Below are 9,125 nucleotides of genomic sequence, written 5' to 3'. Positions count from 1 at the left end.
TCTCTGAATCATTACAGGTATTTCTTTGCTACCTGTTAGGGTATAACAATTATAATTGATTCATAAGACCAGACTCCCTAGCTGTGGGGAATTTCTCATTGTCTTCAGCTGGTTTTTAATTTTTTAAATTCACATACAGTATATTACATAGATCACAAGTGTATAGATTAATGAATATATGTATACACACACACACACACACACACATATATATGCCTACATATCTATCAATCTAGATCTAAACAGATAGATCAATAGAGGTATATATGTATGTTTATATAAAACCACAACCAAGATTAAGATACAAAATGTTTTTGATATCCCGAAGCCTCTCTGGGATCCTCGCATTCAACCTACCAACCATAATCAGTGTTATACTGTCTATCACTGAGATATGCCCTCTGCCATGCCGGGAATCAAAACATGACTGTGCATACACTAAGCAAGTGTTCTATAACTCCAGCTGTGTTTTTCCCTATTCTTGAACTTCATGTATGGGGAACATATTGTAGATTCTCTTTTCTATTAGCTTCTTTCATTCAATATCATTTCTATGAGATCCATTGATATTGTTGTCCATAATAATATGATTTTGGTTTTTTATTGCCAAATAGTATTGTACAACATGACTATATCAAAATTTATATACCCATTAATGTGTTGGTAGATATTTTTGTCATTTCTAGTTTAAAAATAAAACTTCTCTAAACATTCTTATACTTGCCCTGTTTTGCACATATACACTCATTTCTCTTGGATATATATCTGAGACTGCCATTGTTGCATATGTAGGAAGTATATAATATGCATATCTGCATTTACTTATGGACATGTAAATATTGATTGATGGAACATAATGTTTCTTTTTATTCAGTTTGAGTATATATTGCCGGTTTCTAAAGTGGTGGTACCAGTTCACAGGATAGTCCTCATCTTAATCCTGGTTGCACAGAAGATGTCTTACCATGATCACTTTTTAGATGCTAGATACTCAGATTGTCTCTTTAAAGAGAGAAGGAAATAATACAACATCATTTTTGTGTAAAGAGCAAGTGGGGTGGGGCCAATGGCAAAGCTGCCTGCTCTGACTTATTTGGGTTCATTTAATTTCATACATGCATTTCTGCTTCCTTCTACAATGATAGAGCTGATAGATGAGATATAGCCATGTGCTGTATCTGCAACAACTATTCTTGTTTCAGTTGAAGGCCTTGTTTCTGAATCTGATTTGTTGGGACAGGCTCCTGATTCACTTATAAATAATTCTCCTTTAGGAGCCCTGTGGTTACTTTCTGTATTCAAGGACCACCTCAATGAATTGATACCGTAGGTTATCCTTGACCTTCAGAAAGAGTTCACATTTCAAATTTTTTCAAGGCAGGACTCCAATATAAAGTTGTAGATTAAAGTAGATAGATGGAAGAAGACACAATCCCTGTCACCCTGCCAGTAATAGCCAAGACTATACTACAGTTTTCTGAGATTGATTGCTGGCCTTTTATGATGCCTTGTGAACAAGAGGAAAACATCATTTCAAATCTACGAACAGTTTCCCTGTTTCTCTGCACAGGGAAGCTCCAATAAACAGCTCCGCTTTTTCTTTTCTTCTTCTTCTTAAAATTCTTCCTCAACTTATTTAATTTTTTAAACAGAAAGCAATTTAATAGCTATTGGTTATTCAAATGTAAAGAGAATATGTACTTTCGAAACTGCAAGTTGAAGAAAAACCTGAATTATTCAACATATTAATGTCAGAAATGTTCCTAGGGTGGTGCTACTTCACAGAAATTGCTTCCTTTAGTGACTATGCTTTTTATTTTTCCTTTGGTGAAAAATACTTGTTTGGTAACTGTCCCAGGAGGTGAAGGAGTGGAGAGGTAAAGTAGCTCCTATAACAGGGCAGCAGAAGGGAACTAAAGAAAGAGCTAGTCAATAGGAGACTCCGTAGGCAGCTGACCTGCAGACTCTGGAGCAGGCTCAGTGAGCTCAGTTGTTTATCTTCTCCTCAACTGTAATTCTGTCCTATTATTTCCAAACCTTAAATAAAGTTTTGCTAAACACCAGAGGCTGATTTTAGCTGCAATGTGGGAGTCACAGCCAGGCCTATGTCCACTCTTGCTAAGCTGCAGAGGATGAGGAAAGAGGTATGTGTGTCAGGTAGTGAAAGTCGCAGTCATGGGCGGATGCACAAATGCAGATGCCCCTCTGGAACTTCTCGGAGATAACAGGGAGGGAAATTCACACACTGAATCTGCTGCTGCCACTCATTTTGCAGAATTGGGTTATTGCTATAGAGATTAAAGATAATCGATGCCAACAATCATAGAAATTTTTGTTAATAGTTTTGGGTGATTCATAACTTTACTTAAAAAATTATTTGCCCAAGAGCCTGGCCCAGTGGCACACACCTGTGAGTGATCCCAGCTGTTTGTGAGGCAGAGGCAGAAGGATCACAAGTTCAAGGCCAGCCTGGGCAATTCAGCAAAATCCTCAAAATAAAAATAAATAAATAAATGAAAAGGGCCAGGGATGTAACTCAGTGGTAGAACACCCCTGGGTTCAATCCCTGGCACTGAAAAATAAATCATCTGGTCAAAATGTCGCATTGCACTAGAAACCTTCTCCAGTGTCCCCTGCAAGGCTGAGCTCCAGGTCACCTAGAGTGCTTAGCACACTTGCTTCCCTACTACCTAATATCTTTATGGTATTGTTCCATACAGGGAACCCACAATGTCTGACTTGGTCAAGAGAAATCATTACGTGTGTGTACAACAATCTCTTTTTTTCTTCATTTTCCTATACTTGCGGTGTCAGCAATAATTGGCATGATCATTTTAAACAAATATTAGAGCTAAAAAAATAAATTTCAAAAGAAGTAAGTTATCCATTCCAGCGCAGTTAAAATGTCACTATACACAACTTCTGGTGTGTATATATATATATATATATATATATATATGACAGAGCACATCTTTTCCTCCCTTTGATGCGGTTACTCAGGTCTCTTGTGATGAAAACTGGCTGTAGACGGAGAGTAAGTTCTCTCACAGAGTTTCTGGGTTTCTGGCTCAAGCTTTTGCTTGGCACCTTGGGGGAGTCACCAAAGCCCAAAGTCCTTTTCTAAGCTCTGATCGCTTGTATTGAATGCTCTATCAAGTTATTATCATTTCCCTATTTCTGAAACTATAACGCATAGTCCCTTTGATTCATTAGCCTCTTATGATACAAAATTGCTTTAGACAAGGGTTTCTCATTCTCAGCACTGTGGACACTCAGGACTGAACAAGTGTTAGAGGAGCTGTCCTGTGCATTGTAGGATATTTGGTAGCTTTCCTACTCCCCTATCCACAAGATTCCAGTAGAAGCCACCAGCTGTGACAAGCAAAAATGTCTCTAAACATCATCAAAATCCTTTGAGGGGCAAAATTACCTCCAGTTGGGACCACTGTTTCAATGATTAACTTTTACACTCTTGTCAGTACCACTGTATTTAGACAATCTCTGTATTATCCAGTCTGAGAAGCAGGAGTGAGGGGCTTCCTTTTTTTGCTCTAAACATTAGTCCTTCATTTGTCACTTGAAAAGAATGCTAGGTTGAAAGAAAGAGTGTTGTTACATGACCACCGTCAAGAAAAACACAGATTCTCTAAGAATTTTTATCTGGGACTGTGATACAGAACCAGATTTTTAAAACTCTTGTAATAAGGCTGGGGATGTGGCTCAAGCAGTAGCGCGCTCGCCTGGCATGCGTGCGGCCCGGGTTCAATCCTCAGCACCACATACAAACAAAGATGTTGTGTCCACCGAAAACTAAAAATAAATAAATAAATATTAAAATTCTCTCTTTCTCTCTCTCTCTTTAAAAAAAAAACTCTTATAATCACAAATAGTTACACATAGGTGCACATGCATGCATGCACTTGCTCAAACACACACACACACACACACACACATCCTTTACATAAAAAGACAGCAAAACTACCCCTTAAATTGAGATGGTCTTTCAAATAACAAACATTGCTAATTGTAAGAAGTTTTTTTTGTTTGTTTGTTTTGTTTTGTTTTGTTTTTGTTTAACTCCTTGTATCTTTCAACAGTCAACAGTGATACTCCTGCATGGAGTGGTGCATGCCTGTAATCCTAGTGACTCAGGAGGCTGAGGCAGGAGGATCACAAGTTCGAGGCTAGCCTCAGCAGCTAAGTGAAGCTCTAAGCAACTTAGTGAGACCCTGTCTCAAAATAAAAAGTAAAAAGGGCTATTGATCTAGCTCAGTGGTAGGGGGCCTCTGGGACCAATCACCAATACCAAAATCAAAAACACAATAACTATGATACTGAACATCATTATTATTGCTATCATTTTAATTATTAATACTTAAATTAATACTAAACTAATTACAATCTTCTACATAATATGGGATGCACTGTGACATTTCAATGATACTCTTTTTTTAGAGGAGTGGGTCACTAAGTTGTCCAGGCTGTCCTTGAATTGGCATGGCAATCTTCCTGTCCATCTCCCAAGCAGCTGGAATTGCAGGAGTACTACTGTGTCCAGCTCTGATACTAGTTTGTAGGCTCACTTTAAATTCAAACTTTTTAACAAACTGGACCAAAATGTATATATGATTTTTGTTTCCTGCTAAAAATAGAGCCTTTGGATATTTATGTTGGATTTTGACTCCCATTGGAGGAAGTGAAGGAAACTGAAGACTGCTGGGTTGTAGAGAGGACCTGTTTTGCAAACAGTTTTCCTTCGCCCTGCCTTAATTTGAGCTAGCAGAGGAGTCATCTAACAGTTTTCCTCTGGCATATATCTGTTCTGCTTCACTCCTGTGGGTGAACCAGAAAGCTCTCTTAAAATATTAGTAGCTCTTAGAGAGATTAAAATTGAAGAGACTTTTATATTCTCTTGAATGTGAATCTTAAGAGAATAAGAACAAGAAAACCAAATCTGAAAGGGAAAAGTCACGGAAGTCCATTTGTGTACCTTAGACAAGAGTTGTGATTTGGATAAATGTGGTTCATAACCAAGCTTGCTCTTTGACAAACCTGCAATCATTTTACTTCAGTGTGTTTAACCTTTTGTTTAATTACATTTATGTTTCTATTGTTAACTCCTTTAACATTGATTTTAAGTGTACATTTCAAAGGTTTTTAATTTATTCATAGTTATGCCACTACCACAATCTACTTTTTAAAAATCTCACCGTCCCAAGAAGAAGTCTTGTATCCATTTGTAGCCACTCCCTATTTCTCCTTCTCCCCAGCTTCTGGCAAATTTTAACCTAAATTTTGTCCTTATGCATTTACTTATTCTGGGTATTTTCCAATGAATAAATTATATGTGGTCTTTTCGACAGGCTTCTTTCATCTACCCGTGTTCTACATTCATCCATGTTGTAACTTGTGCCGATATTTTAGTCCTTTTCTGTCAAAATAACATTCTGTCATCTGGAATGTTCTGTGGGAGCACATTTTGTGTATCCATTCATCAGTTGGTAAACATGTAGGTTGTGTTGACTTTTTAGTTATTATAAAAAATGCTCCTCTGAACATTTGTATACAAGATTTTTTGTGGATATATATTTCCATTTCTTGCATCTGTATAACTAGTAGTGGAATTTCTGGGTCTTGTAGTAAGTAGCTCTATTTAACCTTTTGAGAAACTGTTAAACTAATTTCCAAAGTGGTTACCTGACTTTACATTTCCACAGCAATGTTTGGAAGTCCCAGTTTCCCCATATCTTTGCCAATATTGGCTATCTTTTTGTTTTACTTGCCCTAGTTGGTATGAAGTAGAATATCACAATTTTGATTTGCATTTCTGTAATGACTGATGACCTTGAACATGATTATAACATTTTTATATGATTATTACTATTTTAATATCTTCATTAAAGATATCTCTATTCTAATCCTTTATCCATTTTTTAATTGTATTGTGTTTTTATTGTTGAGTTGTAAGAATTCTTGGTATGTTCTGATACAAGTTCTTGTCAGAGATGGTTTCCAAATATTTTATCTGTTTCTTTGTGCTGTCTTTTCACTTTCTTAATGGTGTTTCTGATGCACAAAAGTTTTGTGCATGTTGTACAAGTTAAGCTTTTATTTTTCACTTATGCTTTTGATGTTATGTCTAAAAACAATCATCTAATCCAAGACCACAAAGATTTAGTCATATTTTTCTATTACTTTTATGATTTTAGCTCTTATTATACAGCTGTATCTGTTTTGAGTTAATTTTTTTCTGTTAAGGAAGGGTTTGACTTAGCACTTTGCATGTGAATATCTACTTTTCTCAGCATCATTTTGTCAAAAATGTTATTCTTTCCTTCATTAAGTTGTCTTCTCTGGTCAAAAATTAGTTGACCATAAAGTATAGTTCTTGACTCTCAATGCTATTCCACTGATCTGTATGTCTTGTCTTTTACCATATCATCTTGATTACTGTAGCTTTGTACTACTAAGTGTTGAAATCAAGAAGTGTGAATACTTTAGCTTTTTTCTTCAATTTTAAGATTAGTTGGCTATTCTCAGTCCTGAGTCTCTTGAAAGTCTATGACTTTTAGGATCAATTTCTCAATTCCTGAGAAAACAAACAGAAACCACCAGATATGGGCTGGGGATGTGGCTCAAGCGGTAGCGCGCTCGCCTGGCATGCGTGCGGCCCGGGTTCGATCCTCAGCACCACATACAAACCAAGATGTTGTGTCCGCCGAGAACTAAAATAAATAAATATTTAAAAAAAAAAAAAAAAAAAGAAACCACCAGATACACAAATGCCTGAGATTTCGATAGAAATTCTGTTGAATCTATAGCTCAACTTGGGAATATTACCAATCTTAACAATGTTAGTTTTCTGATCTATGAACATGAGTCATTCACTTAGACTTTTAAAATTTTCTTCTAGCAAAGTTTTATGGCTTGGAGTGTAAGTCTTGCACTTTCCAGGGGGGATTGATACTGGGGATTGAACTCAGGGTCACTCTACTACTTTGCTATATCGCCAGTGCTTTTATTATTTTTCTTATTTTGAGACAGGGTCTCACTAAGTTGCCAAGGCTGGCCCCAAACTTGTGATCCTTCTGACTCAGCTTCCTGAGTCATTGGAATTACAGGCATACATCATCATTTCCAATAAGTCTTGCACATTTTCTTATTTTTTTATAGTAGGTTTCATCAGACTTGTGGGTTTTTTGTTTGTTTTAGTTTTACATGACAGTAGAATGTGTTTTGGCAGAATATACATACATAAAGTATAACTTACTCTATTAGGTTCCCACTTTTGTAGTCGTACATGACATGGCGTTACCCTGGTGGTGTATACAAATACAAAGATAGAAAAGTTATGACCAATTAATTCTACTGTCTTTCTTATTCCCCTCCCTCTTTTCTTTCATTACCCTTTGTCGAGTTCAATTTCTTTCTGTTATTCCCCTTCCCAACCTCCCTTGTTTTGGGTTAGCATCAACAAATCAGAGAGAACATTGGCCTTTGGTTTTTTGGAGACTGGCTTATTTCACTTACCATGATATTCTTCAGTTCCATCCATTTACTGGCAAATGCCATACTTCCATTCTTCTTTATGGCTGAGTAATAATCCCATTGTCTTGCATTTCTTTGCTAAACTCATTTCTTGACATATTATTCTTTCTTACTGTTATTAAAAATTAGATTGCTTTCTTAATTTTGTTTTACACTGTTCGTTTTAAATGTACAAGAATGCAATTGATTTTTGTATGTTTATCTATACTCTGCCACATTGTTTAGCCAGTTTATAAATACAAATAGTTTTTAGTGAATTCCTCAGGATTTTCACTGTCCAAGATCATATAATCTGCAAAAGAGAGTTAGTTTTACTTCTTTTAATTCAAATATCTCTTACTTCTTTTTCTTGCATAATTTTCCCAAACAGAGTCTTTAGTTCAGGTTGAAGAGAAATAATTAGAGTAAATATTCCTGTTTTGTTTCTGATCCTAGTGGGAAGGCATTCAGTCTTTCACATTAAATAATATGTTAGCTGTGATGTCACAGATCTATGTGTATAGTTTACAGTGAGACCAAATTAGTTTTAAAGTATTTTTAAGATTTTTTTATTGAAATTTATTTTTAAATTATAAAAGTCATCTAATATTTCAGAATAAAATTGACCAAATTGTGTTGTACTATTGTGTGCATGTACAACTAACAATGCATCCTACTATTATATGTAATTTTAATGTACCAAATGAAAAAATAAAAGTGATCCAAATTCACACTAGAAAATTTCAGGAAGCACAAAAAAAAAAATATATGTTGAAAAGTAAATATCTTACTCTCTATTTTCCATTTTTCATCATTCAGGTTCCAAGTCCTAATTTCTAGAAGTAGCCATGTTAACCAATTTTTTAAAAAATTAGTCAAAAATTTCTGTTATGCATAAATATATATAACATGTATGGCTTCAAATAAAAACACTTTATACTTAATCTTTAAGTTCATATAACTTAATTTCATTTAATATCACAATAAAATATTTACTCTGCTTCTCACCAAAGTAAAAATATTTGATTTTTCTCTTAAGATACAATAGATTCTGGACTGTCAGATTTTGGTGATTTTTTTCACTTTGGTTTTTTTTTTTTTTCTGCAACATATAAATTATATACAAAAATATGTGTTTTTTTTACAAAATTAATTCTGTAATGCTAGTATAATTACATAGGCACTAATATATTAAATGATTTCCCAAGCAATTTCTTCAAACTGTGAGCTTATTTCAAAGCTTTTCCACTCAATATCTGAGGGCTTGCCAATGTTTTAGAATGTAGGCAGGCACATAAAAAACATTTGACAAAAAAGCAGTATCAGCTGTATTTATTATGAACTGGTACTGCTTTCAATCTCTTGAAAAAAATTCTGCAGGGGCTGTTTATCCACACTGAATGAATGAATAAATACAAATTCTATAGCTTTCTCAAACTCTCCCCATCCTAAAGACTGGAAATACTAAAGAAAGAAAAAATACTAAGCAAAGAATGAAAAATTCAATAAATTTGCAATAATGTAAAGCAAGATCTCTAGAACTTGAAAATATAATTATTAATGTAACTTGCAAAAGAAATTTTATTTTCTATTTATAG

This window comes from Marmota marmota, unplaced genomic scaffold, assembly GCF_001458135.2.
Source record: "Marmota marmota marmota unplaced genomic scaffold, marMar, whole genome shotgun sequence".
Lineage (NCBI taxonomy): Eukaryota > Metazoa > Chordata > Mammalia > Rodentia > Sciuridae > Marmota > Marmota marmota.
This window is presented reverse-complemented; position numbering follows the sequence as displayed.